This window comes from Ambystoma mexicanum, chromosome 12, assembly GCF_040938575.1.
Source record: "Ambystoma mexicanum isolate Mex_15411 chromosome 12, UKY_AmexF1_1, whole genome shotgun sequence".
NCBI classification, from domain to species: Eukaryota; Metazoa; Chordata; class Amphibia; order Caudata; family Ambystomatidae; genus Ambystoma; species Ambystoma mexicanum.
The window spans coordinates 117,553,562-117,567,913 of NC_090936.1; the positions used below are offsets into that span (position 1 = coordinate 117,553,562).

General features: G+C 49.3%; 1 protein-coding gene across 3 annotated transcripts in view; it reads right to left on the reverse strand.

The window, feature by feature from the left end:
- SCUBE1 (signal peptide, CUB domain and EGF like domain containing 1) overlaps nucleotides 1-14,352 on the reverse strand; it is a 2,600,196-nt gene that overhangs the window by 2,170,956 nt on the left and 414,888 nt on the right. The gene's annotated exons all lie outside the window — the stretch shown is intronic.

Here is a 14,352-nt window from a genome sequence, read left to right on the forward strand (position 1 = left end):
ACTCTGATCCCCCCCCGGTAGCTGTGGCGATGTTCCTGTTCGCAGAAAGTATGCTGCGTACGCGGATCCGCAGGTCGTCCCACCGCTTGCGACATTGCTGTGGCGTGCGGGGTGTTGTCCCCACCGCACTTACGCGCTGTGCCACCAGGGCCCATATGGCCTTCTTGTTGGCAAGGGCCGTCCTGGTCATTTGACTGGAGAAGACGACGGCGGCATTTTCCTGCAGGGTCTCGGTGAGCACGGTCAGTTCCTCTCGGGAGAAGTGGACCTGCCGCTTGCGATCACACGCTTTCTTGGCTGCCTTTCCCATATTTATTTTTTTAACTGGGGTTGCTAACGGGTTGGGATGTGTGTCAGGGTCGGATTTTTAATGGTTGTGTTGGGATTCGGATTTTATAGTTGTGCGGCGTGCTGTTTCCCGTTCCGGCCACATGCTTTTACTTCCGTTTCCGTATATTTACGGTGCCCGTAATTTGCGGTGCCCGCTCATTACGGTGCCCGCTCATTACGGTGACCGCTAAGATGGGTGGCGGTATTGCACCTGGTGCAGCGTACGGCGGCGGTAAGGGCCGTTTTGGGGTCATTTCCGCCATCGCAGCCTTTCGGATTCCGCCATGGCGTAATGCTCGTGCCCGATGGGTCGTAATTAGCCGCACTTTGCTCCTTCGTGCAATGGCGGAAACGCTATTTACGCTGTTGCGGTCCGGTCAGTCAATTTCCGCCAGGGTCGTAATGAGGGCCATTGCCTGCTCGTTATGGGCCATGTCCCAAGGACATTCTACAATAGAACGTTACATTTCCAGCCAGACCTGTGGGCGTATCCTCGCCGCTACTTCAAAACCAAAAATGCTGGCCTTCGAATTCCTCACTTGCAACATTACGTCGAAAAGGCTTCTGTGAACGCTTGCATTCACAATTACATCAATGTAGTGCGGCTGTGTGTCATAATGCTAACTGGCTGCAATCACAAATGGGACGCCACGCCCGTCGGTGAAGTACGTTACTGTGCTGCATGAGGGTCGGCCATCGATCGAGCCCTACATACCACTGACTCTTCACAGGTATGTAAGCGGCTGCAATCATAGCATGTGTAACAATGGGAGCATAGCATGAAAATCAGTCAAAGTACATCACACTGCCATCGGGATTTGATACATGATTCCAATCCCAAGATGCCATGCGGCCAAATGCAGCCTTACGTGCGGGCCGTGATCGACCAGAAGGGATTGCATCTGCCACAGATTCATTCAATCAGCACAGGTGGAGGCCATACAGGCCGACAGCACATATATTGCAGACCCAAACCCCTCCCACAACCACTCCCACTCCAAAATGCTACCGGCAGGACTAGCGATGTTGGGCCTGGGGTACCAGATAGCACTGCAAGTGCTACAACTACAAGAAGACGACGAACAACAACAGGTACAACAACCGGGCGCACAGGGGAGACGGAGGAGGAGGAGGAGGGCAAGGCAGGGTCAGCAAGGCCCACAAGCACTGCCACTACCACCACGCAGGCGGCCCGCAATCCCACGCCTCCGAGCCGATCCGTTCAACCTCACTGCTGAGCAGATCCACACCCTCTACCGTTTGGACCGGGACACCATAATCGCCATTGTGGACATGACACATGCTGACCTCGTGAGCATGATAGATAGCCCAACCGCCATCCCACCCCTACTGAAGGTGGTGTCTGCACTCCACTTCCTGGCCACAGGCACCTACCAGCACACAGTGGGACAGTTGCATGGCATTTCACAGCCACTGTTCTCACGGACACTCTTCCAAGTGCACGATGCCCTCCTGAAGCACGCCGACGACCACATCACACTACCACGCACGTACCAGGAGATTACCAACGCTAAAGTGGGATTCCATGCACTTGGCGGCATCCCGGGTTGCATTGGTGCCATCGACTGCACCCATGTTGAATTGGTTGTCCCACATGCCATGGAGGTCCAGTACCGCAACCGGAAACAATTTCATTCAATCAATGTGCAAATGGTGTGTGACTCCAACAAGATATTTACGCATTGTTGTGCCAGATTTCCAGGATCTACCCATGATTCTATGGTCCTGAGGAACACAAGAATACCACGCTACATGGAGCGACACGCAGGGCACAGATCCTGGCTACTCGGTGAGTCTCATTCCATGCATGACATCGTGGCCCATTTGATGCGTCTATGACCTTGCAGGGGGGGGGGGGCTACTTAGCACTATCATTCCACTGACACCCTTTATTCGTCTCATACAGGTGATGCCGGGTATCCACTGAAGAGATGGCTCCTTACACCAATCCGGAACCCACAGAACGAGCATGAGGAGGACTACAACCATGCCCACTCACGTACCCGTGTGGTCATTGAACAGGCATTCGGCCTACTGAAGGCTCGTTTCCGCAGCCTCAGCAGGTCTGGCGGGGCACTCATATACAGCCATGAGAAGGTTTCTAAGATGGTCATGGCATGTGTCATGCTGCACAACATGTGCATACGTAGGAATGTGCCCATGCCCCCTGACGCTGTACTGCATGCACCTGAAGATGATGATGATGATGAGGGTGGGGATGTGGAGGCACCTCAAGGAGTCCATGAGGCACAGGATGCACGTGCAATCCGACAGAGCATCATAGATGCATGCTTCTAGCAACCACGCATGGTGCCTATTACACGGAAAGGGGACCTGTGGCACTGTGTGTGTGTAGTACAGGCACATTGTGGACTGTACGCCTATGAAGGCCTCGTACGCAAATATCAATGTCCACACATGTCATTGGATGATAATGAGGTGCTGTATTGTTGATGTGATTTGATTTATACACCCTATGGACCCGCCACCCAGTGAAGCCCAACACACCCCCTCCACCCTACTACCTCCCCCCCCAACACCAGTGTCCAAATATGCATGCTGTCCGTGGGTAGACGCTATTGCAAGCCCCCTCTACGGGTATCAGGGGCACCCCTGCCCGTGGAGCGCAGGTTCCTGCCAGATCTGCGTTGGGGGCTGCCCTGGACGGAACTTGCCACGGATGAGGTCTCTGCCTGCTCGCGTCCATGCATGTCTCTGAGGGTTTGTGAGAGCTCCGAGAGCACACGGCGCACAGCAGCAAGTTCAGCACAGACGTCTTTGGACGTCGCATGCAGTTCCCCCCTCAGGCTCTCGGTGCTTTTCTCCATTTGTGCTCTCAGGCTCTCGGTGCTTCTCTCCATTTCTCCCCTGAGGCTCTCACTACTTTTCTCTATTTGTGCCCTGAGTGTCTCGGTGGATGTTTCCATGGCTGCCCTGGAACCCCCGCATTCATTTGCATGGTCCTTGAGTAGCGTGGACGCTTCCTGCTGTTGCTCGATCAGCAGGTCGAGGGACTGTTGCCTCTGCTGGGCCATGGACATTTGCGGTGGTGTGACAGGGGGGCTGCTCAACACATGTTGCCTTGGCACAGGACTTGTGGGGGTTGGCCAGTCGTCGTCTTCAGGGTGCCCCTGCGTGGTTTCGTCATGGTGTAGGGGATGGAACATGCAGGGGGATTGGGAAAGGTCATGGATGGTACCTACGTCGCCAGCACTGTTTTCCGTGTCGGAGCATGCTGGCATGACAGCTGTGTCACCTATGGTGCTGCTACCACCAGAGGCAGTGCCATCAGATACGTTCTTTGGGGGGACCTGTGGTGCTGGGGTTGTGGACTTGCTGGCTGCTGGGGTGCCTGTTGCAGTCCCCTCCAGTGTGCTGCCACTTGATTCCTGCTGCTGCCGTGTCTTGATCCTTGCACCTGAGGTGGAGGCTCTTGGGACGTTGGTCCTGGCCCTCTTTGCAGGCGTGCTGGTAGGGGTGTCCTGCAGCTCGTCGTTGGTATCGGACCCTGTGGTGGAGTAAAGAGGGGCGAGCGTTAGTTATGGGTCTGTCGGATTTGGAATGGCAACGTATCAAATGCATTGGGGTGGTACATGAGGCTGATTTGGGACTGGGCCTTGGAGGTGGTCTCATTTTCGTGTGGATTGAGGATGCATTCATTTGGCTGCCTGCAGTTAGGGGGTGCATGCTGCACATGTAGGGGTTGTTTATGGCTTCTTGATTGATTTGTTTATTCATTCTGACTTTTAGAGGGCGCTGTCAGGGCTAAGTATGTATTGCACTATGGGGTCACATGGTACTGCACATGTTCGTGGTTTGTGGATTTCGCATTGTTTCTCTTGGCCAACCTACCTGATTCTCCGGATGTCGGCACTCCTTTCTCCATCCCTCCGACTCCCTCTATGCTCTCCATTCCTATGGTGGAGGCGCAGATTTCCTCCCAGGGGGTCAACTTGATGGGCGACTCTGAACCCCCCCCGGTAGCTGTGGCGATGTTCCTGTTCGCAGAAAGTATGCTGCGTACGCGGATCCGCAGGTCGTCCCACCGCTTGCGACATTGCTGTGGCGTGCGGGGTGTTGTCCCCACCGCACTTACGCGCTGTGCCACCAGGACCCATATGGCCTTCTTGTTGGCAAGGGCCGTCCTGGTCATTTGACTGGAGAAGACGACGGCGGAATTTTCCTGTAGGGTCTCGGTGAGCACGGTCAGTTCCTCTCGGGAGAAGTGTACCTGCCGCTTGCGGTCACACGCTTTCTTGGCTACCTTTCCCATATTTATTTTTTTAACTGGGGTTGCTAACGGGTTGGGATGTGTGTCAGGGTCGGATTTTTTATGGTTGTGTTGGGATTCGGATTTTATAGTTGTGCGGCGTGCTGTTTCCCGTTCCGGCCACATGCTTTTACTTCCGTTTCCGTATATTTACGGTGGCCGTAATTTGCGGTGCACGCTCGTTACGGTGACCGCTCATTACGGTGACCGCTAAGATGGGTGGCGGTATTGCACCTGGTGCAGCGTACGGCGGCGGTAAGGGCCGTTTTGGGGTCATTTCCGCCATCGCAGCCTTTCGGATTCCGCCATGGCGTAATGCTCGTGCCCGATGGGTCGTGATTGGCCGCACTTTGCTCCTTCGTGCTATGGCGGAAACGCTATTTACGCTGTTGCGGTCCGGTCAGTCAATTTCCGCCAGGGTCGTAATGAGGGCCAATGTTTCAATATGAAGTAATATGACATATACCTCTACTCCATGCTTTTGCTAAAACATAAGGTGTTTCTGCATATTATTTACACAGACTTGTGATAAATTGCCTACTTACTGCTATAACACAGTTCTTTACCAAGTTTTTGATTGAAATGATGTGACGTTAAAACTCTGATACTTGACTGTGCTTTCCATGCTTTACTCTTTTCCTATATCCTTTACTCTAATTGAATGTTTGTTTTTACAAAAAAGTTACAAGAAAAAGCCACTTAAGAAATAAAATAAGGCTACCTTCAAAAAACCAGATATTGTTAATGGTTGTTTTCTCATCCCATGCTCGGGATCTCTGTACCTCTGCATGGGTTCTTCAGGAAGGTTGATTCATTTGCTGCCTTAAATTGTGTGCAGCACACAGAACTCAGGGAGGACAGGACCACCCAATGTGTACATACAAGTCCTGTTTAGGACATCATCCTATTTCTGGACTGACAATGACACAAATAAATATGAAGAAAAACACATAGGTAGTACAAAGCAACAACAAAAACAACAACAAGAACCAGTAGGGACTGGAGGGTTTGTTATGCAGTGCTCTCCTTGGTGCAGAGCAGTTTGTCAAAATCAATACTTATCCTTGTAAATTAAACCACGTAGAGGAGCAGTAAAAACTTAAAACATCTATTTATTAATTATGTTTTTTAAGGTTCTAAAGTCAATTCAATGGTCAAATCATGATACATAAAACAAAATAAGCAACATGAAGAAAAACAAGCACATTAGGGGTTATGTACAACAAGGCACTAATACGTGACATACATATAATCTGGCACCTATTCTAACTTAGGTTTTTTTGTTGTTGCACAGTCAGTGCAACTCATGTGACATTTGCTGTCTATTTCTTCAGACTAGCCATTCAGCGATTCCAGATACGGCTTGCTACTTGTCTAGGCTGATTTGTGATTAAATCAAATGGCAGCATGCCCCAAAACAACTCTAAGAGAACACTAAAGTGACTGCAGTTTTTAAAATTCAAATTAAAACTGCTTTAATGTTTATACATTCCCACACAGGGAATATTAAAACAGCAAGTGAATCTATGAAAGATCCAATCCTGGAGAATTTACCAGTATACTACTTCATCACCTCTGTTCTCTAAAAGAAATATCCAATTACTGGAGGGTTTTGCTGCATCTCAATTCAAGAACTATCATTTATCTCTACTTATTTAAACCCCACATTTTATGCACATTTTGTTATTCAGGCCAAATTCATAAGTGAGGTGTGATGAGGCCCTCAGCTTGAGTCGGGGGATTGATAAGATGACTCAAGAATCCAGGGGCCACCTAATATAAAGAATATTGGGCCTAGGGGTGGTATTGGGAGGATCCCTTTGTCACCTGGCCTTGGTCCCCACCACATGGCAGAGGACATTCACAGTGCCTCACCAGTGGCTACTCCAAGGACCCAGTCCCTCTCAAGCCCACTAGCGTACTAGCGTAGTCCATCCATAAGGTGTTAATCAATAGCCAGAATAATGGAAATAACCTGTTAGGTAGTTGAAAGGTCCCCCTTATTTGGTAAGAGAGCAAAAATGAAACTAAAGGCTCTCCCTTTTAGGAAAGCCCTTTCCTGACACAACAGAAATGTAGCAGAGGTCTGGATACAGTCGCTGCTCATATAGCACTTTAGAAGAAGCATACATAAGTGTCCATGTGGCCCACAGTGAATCCTGCTGTGCCGTGACCTCATCTTTTCAAGTATGTGACTCCATAAACACTGGGAAAGTGATGCAGAAAACAAAGTTACATTTCCATTGTCACCCAGCAATCCCATAGAAAATGTTACTCACTGTAGTGACTTCTGTACTACTTGTACATAACGGGTGGCCAATCCAGAGAAAACAGGTTCAGAGTGCAATGAATTGATGTGTGATAATCCGACAGGACCTTCGGATGAGCGGTATAGGGAGAAACCCATAACACACCTTGTGGTCGCACGAGATCTGAAGAGCATCCCCTAAGGCATCTGGATCCTGACCCATCAGATAGGCAACTAGATAGCATTTGCGGTTCTTTGACGTTGTAAAAAAGGTCCAACTGAGGAAATCCAAAATAGTTTCTGAAGTACTGAGTCCTTGATCTCCCATTCGTGGTTGGAGTGAGTAAGGAGACCCAGAGTGTCTGCCCCCATGTTGAGGTTTCCCGGTAAATGCACTGCCTGGAGAGACATGCAATGTAGAACTGCCCATTCCCAAATTTGAATCGCCAACCGGCACATGGAAGAGGACCTGGTTCCCCCCTGCTTGTTAACATACAATATGGCAGTCATGCTGTCTGTAGATATCAGTTCCTTGGAATTCTAAATTATGGGCAAAAAGGATTTCAGAACCTTGAAGATTGCTAAAAGTTCCAAAACCTTTATATGCCATTTGTTCATATTGTAAGGCGGCACCCCAACTGGTTAGCAACAAAACCAAACTAATAGTATGTGTGTGAGATGGCTCCTGAAAAGCGACTCCATCTGCAGATTTACATTGTCCTTCCACCAAAGTAGGTCCGATGTCAATTCTGGAGGAATTGGGATCCTTTTTGACAGACTCTCTCTTTCTTGGTCAGGTGATTCTGCAAGGTGTAGCTGAATAAGTCTCATCTTTAGGCGGCCCAAAGGCAAGGCTAGGATAGAAGTGGCCATGAGCCCCAGAAGATGTTGGAACCACCACACTGAGGGGCTTTGCGGATTCAAGAAATGTGAGATTGCCAATGTTATGTCCTGAAACCTCTCTTGTGTGAGGAATACACTGCCTGAGCTCTAGTTCAATCTGAAGCCTATGAACTTGATGTCCTTCGTGGGGACTAGACATTACCTTTTTGTGATTGACAGAGAGTCCCAGGTTGAATAATAGGTTCAGCAACATATTGTGGCCTCTATCATGACCTTGGCGGTATTACCGGTGGGATACCGCTACCGCAAATAGCGTTACCGCTACTCAGTCCGTGCAGTTTGAGCCGGAACACTAGTAGATATAAGGTGTTATGTCTAGTTTTTATCATGCCATGTCCAGTTCTTTATTTCCTTACTTTGTTTTCTCTGAATGTTCTGTATTCCATTCTGGTGTTCTGGGATTGTTGTTGTCGCATTGTCGGTTGATGGTCAAGGGCACAGCTGAAGCTGCGCCCTGTGAGCTGAATAAACAACTTGGAAACCCATCTTGGCCTCATCTTATCACTGGTGATGAGGACGTCCCTGAAGGGGGCGAACACAGCTCACAGGGGACCCTCTTCCCCGTGCAGGCAGCAGGCAGCAGTGTGTGTACTCCGTGCTGTGAGGCACACCAACGGCACAGACGACGGAGAGAAGGACCCGGAGGTCACTGCGGGATCAGACTGCCACAGACCGGTGCCAACCCTTGTCTTGGGTCCTGGGGGCACACATGGGTCTTGGGCTCAGCCCCCCCAACACCTGCCTGCAAGGCGGCCTCCGTTGCGCCCTCACACACGACACGGGCTGAGTCTGCGGGCTGGGACGTTAAGAGGAAATAATCTCTTGGCTTGCTCGAGAGCACGTTCAGCCCCTTGGAGCTTAGTAACAGAGACGCATTGCTAGGCCCTGCACCAGCAGCATCATCAGCTGAGCAGAGACAGTTTAGATTTGTTTTTTGTTTTATGTGAACGCTTGGGCAAACTCAAGATCTCTGAAGGGACCATGAACGGGAGAGGTCTCATTAAAGAATGACAATTTGAAGAAGGTTGTCAAGGGAATCAAAGGGAGATTTACTGAATTACCAAGGAATTACAACTTCAAGAATGGTTGCAGCAGGAATCACTCTTCCTCCACCTTATCTGGCAGAAAGTAGCACTCATCCAGTCACATGGGACAGATGGAGGAAAATGTTTGAGGGGACTAGTTTGCTCCTGCGAGGAAGCAGGCTTTCCAGTTCCATAATCTTGGTATATAGTGATGCAGTGTATTTGATGGATTGCCAGAACTTGTGGGGTTTGGGGCTGGTGACCTGGATGACTTCACTGTTGCCATTAGAAAACTCCAAGATCACTATAAGCCAAGGAAAGATTTGACCTTTGAGCGTCACAGATTTTTCCTGAGACGCCAAGAACAATTGGAACCTGTTCAAAGTTTTCAAAGTTAGGTAGCGGCTCTCCGCACCTTAAGCCACACCTGTGAATTTGGCTCCTTAACAAACTCCTTGATCAGGGACCAGCTAGTAAGATGCACCAATAGCGTCAAGGTTCAAAAAAAGCTCCTGGCCAAAGAGCTTTCCTTGGAGCATGGCGTGGAGCTTACCCACAGTATTGAAGAAACAGCTCATTATATGAGGAACATGAAGTTGGAGCAACCCGGCTATGAGGGGTTTGCTGTCAGGAACAGGAAAGGAGGTGAGGGAAGAAGAGAAATTAGATGCTTTAAGTGCTTCGCTCTGTGAGCTGAATAAAACCATTTTGGCCTCATCTTATCATAGGCTGTAAATCCCCATTTTTTTAAGAGTTCATCGGCCTCTATGGGTATTTTCGGCACTACTACAGTAATAGCGCCAGACGGAATAGCACTGAAAATGGTTGAAACGGGCGGAAACCTCAATTTCTACCTCCAGCAAAAAGCTGGAGGTAAAACTCCAACTTTCCGCCCAACTCGAGATTGGGTGGACCCTTAAATGCAGTGGTAATAGCGTTACTGCTGCATTTAAGGGCTACCGCCCAACCCGTGATGAGGCCCTGAGTGATGCTGTTTGTTGACGTGCTGCTACTCTGACGAGCCAGTTTCCCCCAATCCCCAAGGAGGGATTGGGGGAAAATGGAAACCAATATCCTTTGGTGACCAAAGAGAGGATCCAAGAATCCCCTGAAATTGTACCAGTCCTGATGGTACTCTGAAATCCTGCCACCTACTAGGGGGAATGGAGCTGGGCGTGCATTTAATTGTTTCTTGAGTTATGCAGAGGCTGAAGAGGAAAAGGTATAGAATCCTGTTTGAGAGCCTTGTTTTCTCCTTTGGGGCAAGGAGAACTGTCACGCTGCCTGCTTTTCCTGTCATGGTATCCACGTAACGCACCAAAATCTTTGGATTTAAAATCGAAACTAGGCTGTCTACAGGACGGCAAAGACTTCTGGGGCCCTTTTCCCAGAGCAGTGAGTGAATTGGGTGCGAGGGTGGAAGCCTTTTTCTTGTCAGTTGACGAGTGGAATAAGTCATTGCATTCAAAGAGGAGAGCCAAAATCCTCTCTTGAACATCGTTGTTAAAGTAGGCTGCCCTCACCCAAGCTGTATGGTGCATGTCTACACCAAGGCTAATGGGCCAAGATGCTGTATGAATATGGTGCAGCTAAACCAGACTTGAACGCTGCTACTCTATCTTGTGGCAAGTAATGCTGAGAATCAGCTATTTGAAGGCAAAGTTGTTGGTTTGCTCCAGCCAAGAAGGCATTAGCGTTTGCTTGTTACAAGTGAAGTGATGCGTTAGCATACATTTTCTTTCCTTTTTTTTAAAGGTAAAATTGTATTGGTTTTTGCTTGACATTCTTAATAACATATAACTGTCTGCCAGGGATATGTATGCATCAAATAATCAACAATACATAGTCCTTTTATTCCCCTTGCCCCTACCCACTCCCCCGAGGAGTATTCCATAAACAAACAACAAGTACAATAACGTGAGTAATGTGGGTGGTCTATAGTATAATGAGTATATTTCAGGGCAGAGAGATAAGTGCCTTGGAATCTGCTGCAGACTGAAAAATCAGTCCGAAGTCTGGCAACTGTCTGGTTGCCCCGCCACATTGGATGGGTGAAAGGCCCAATGTCTGGCCTGCAAGTATCTAAACCTGTCTGCCTCCTCCAGCCCCAGGGATGCCTTACAGTCCTCAAAGCTACAAATCTTGCCATTACAGAAGAGGTCTCCAAGCTTCCCTACCCTCTAATTGCCTGGTGTGAACTCCTCATTATGAATAAGGTGGGTAAACGGGGAAGGAAAGGTGGTAGACCACCTCATCCTGCCCACATTGTCCCATGCCTGTGTTACTGGGTTGACAAACAAACTCTGTGCTCTACCCTGTCGAGGGACCCATGGTTGAATCAATAAATAGCATTCCGCTACAGCCTGCTCCATACTAACCCAGATCTTATGTTAGTTCCGTTGGACCCAAACGATGATGGGCCTAATTTGTGAGGCCCTATAGTAATCCCATATCCTGGGGAATGCCAGGCTTCCTTCATCCTTGTCAGAGTATAACATGCGCTTATTGACTACTTTGGGGGATCCCCCCTTCCATAGGAACTGTACTAGCAAAGAGTCCAGTACCTGGAGGGTCTGCCTGGAGCTTGAAAGAAATACAGAAATGTGGGTAAGGCATTCATTTTACTGACTGCTATCTTGGCAACCCAAGACAGCCAGAGGTCAGTCCATTGCTCCAGGTCCCTCTTATCTCTAATTAACACTTAATAGTTTGCTCCAAAGAGTTCCCCTAACTGGGCCGGAATATTAACCCGTAAATATTTCACTGTCTTAGAGGCCGAAGAGTATGTGAAGGATTGTTCCAGGGCGAACTTCAGCGATGGTGGAATATTGAGCCCCAGTATCTCTGATTTAGAGGCATTGGGGGTCATTCCGACCTTGGCGGTAGGGGGTTAACGGGGCAGGTAGAGGAGCCGGCCCTGTTAACCCCCTTACCGCTTCATTACAAGGTCTGCTCGCGGGACCCGCTAAGGACGCCTGGCTTTACCAGGCGTCCTTAGCGGGTCCCGCGAGCAGTCCAGCATGCTAACAACGGCCAATCATTAACGGGCCCGTTGTTAGCATGCTCCCCATTCCCATTGAGCCCTATGGGGGCTTGAATGGGAATGGGGATGGGTTCCTGGAATGGGGAAATACCGGGCCCTCCAAGGTCGGATGGCCTGGTATTTCCCCATTCCAGGAACCCGGACCCGGTATCCAGAATGGGGGTAGCCGTGCCGCAAATAGCGGCACGGCTACCTCCAAGGCCGTAATGACCTCCATTGGCTTTAAACCCTGAAACCTGTGTATTTTCTCTGCTATCAATAGGAGGGAGATCATGGGGTCCATAACCGAAAAGAACACATTGTTCGCGAAGTGGCCTATTTCATGCTGGACACACCCCAATTTGATACCCGCTATGCCATCATTCGCTTGAATCCTGGCTGCAAAGAGTTCCATTGCCATAGTGAATAATAGCGTGACAATGGACTCCCCTGCCTTGTTCCCCTGCCCAGTTTTATAGGTTCTGAAAGTGCCCCATTAACAAGCAGGAAGGCGGTTGGTGCCACATAGTTGGACATAATCATGCGATGCATCAGAGGACCAAGGTTAAACTTACAGAGTACCCCCCTTAAGAAGTCCCACAGCACCTGGTCAATGGCTTTTTCACCATCCAGTGCCAACAGAAAAGAGTGTGCAGCGTTCCAAACGGATTTGTCAACCAGATGGAGAACCCTTCTAATGTTGTCTACAGTGCCCCTTCCCCACACAAACCCTGATTGGTCCGGGTCAATCAGCCTAGGGAAAAGTCTCTCCAACCTGGTAGCCAACATTTTGGTGAATAGCTTGGCATCATAGTTCAACAGAGCAATCGGTCTATATGAGGAGCAGAGGGGGGTCTTTCCCTGCCATAGGTATCAATGTCACTGGGGCTTCCTGCGTGGATTGAGGCAGTTCCTTCCATCTCATATGGAGTTGCATACATCTCTGAGGGGTTGTGCCATAACCTGGCTCAGTGATCGGTAGAATGAGGCTGTTAGGCTGTCCGGGTCTGGGGCTTTGGTGGGTTTGAACAACCTAATAGCTCGGAGGACCTTGTGGGGATCTATGGGGGCCTCTAAAAGCTACCTATCGATTTAGCTCTACCCTGTCTAAATAAGTTAACTGGTATTCTCGCGTGGGGGTGCTTGACCTGTAGAGGGATTCGTAGAAGGCCCAAAATATTTCCCTTTTCTTGCCCTCCTCCTCCCATTCCATGCCTCCCTCGTCTGTCACTGATTGAATAAATGACTGGCTTGTTTGTTTCCTAAGGAGGTGCGCCAACAGCTTGCCTGGGGTGTTACCCTGCTTGAAATACCTATGCCTCTGCCCCAGCTACATTCTCTAAACCCTCAACAGTTACAACTGCTGTATAGCCACACTCAGTTGCTTAAAATTGAGGCGGGTCAGATTTAAGGCATACGCCCCATCTGCCACCTTAGCCTCAGCCAGCAGTTCCCCCTCCACTAAGCTCCTAGTTCGCTTCAGTGCCACAGCGCTGGTCACAATGCTCCCCCAAGCTATCGCTTTTAGGGAGTGTCACCTTATGCTATCACTGTCCCCGTTGGGGTTATATCTCTGGAAATCTTTTTTGGTACGCTTCAGTTCCTCTATACAAATCGTGTCCGGCAGGACGCCATGGGGCATCCTCAACTGATGCATCGGCCGAGACCTCCCGCAGCCCTGAAAGTGTAGGACTACCGTGTCATGGTCTGCCATGGTCATGGGTTCAATATTCGAGGCTACAGCCAAGCGTGCCAGCCCCGTGGATATAAAGATGTAATCTATTTGTGATGTACAGGCGTGTACGTGAGATCTTTAAAGGCCATGTCAGTGGGGTGGTGGGTGTGCTCTATATCGATGAGGTCACATGCAGCTATGCAGACCTGTATCGCTTTTGAGGATGCTCGTATGTTGAATGACCATTGGTAACCCATTTAGTATCAGTGTGCTTAAACCCCAAGTCACTATGCAAAAGAACTGCCACCCATCTTCCGCCCTCTTTAGTCGGTGACGGGAAAAATGTATGTGGAATGTGCTTATTTCTAAGCCGACAGTGATGTGTTTCCTGTAGGTCCACTATGTGTAGATGTAGTCGCTGCAGTTCACGAAAGTGTCAGGTGTGCTTGCCCAGAGTATTCAGGCTTTGGGCTTTCAGAGTGTCTACATCTATGACCATCCTCCCTCCTCAGCTATCCTTGCATCTTCGGGTCCCCTTAAGGCAATGGGCTCATCTTCCCCTTGTGACCTTGTAACTCGCTTGATTACCTTGCAATGCAAAGAGCGCCCCTCCTCTCCAGCCCCTCCCCTGAAGGTAATCACCACCAACATATGTGCATAAAATAAAAAAAAACAAGTGTATCTTCCAATCCATCCCAGGCTCGGAATACAAGATGTAGCCGCTCCCACTCAACCCGACCCACTGCGTTTACCTGCACCAACTGGCAAACCAACTCTTATAAACTTTTGTGCTGCAAAATAGAAAACTAAGCACAAACTATTGTGCTGGGAAATGGAGAACTAAACACATTCAAAGCT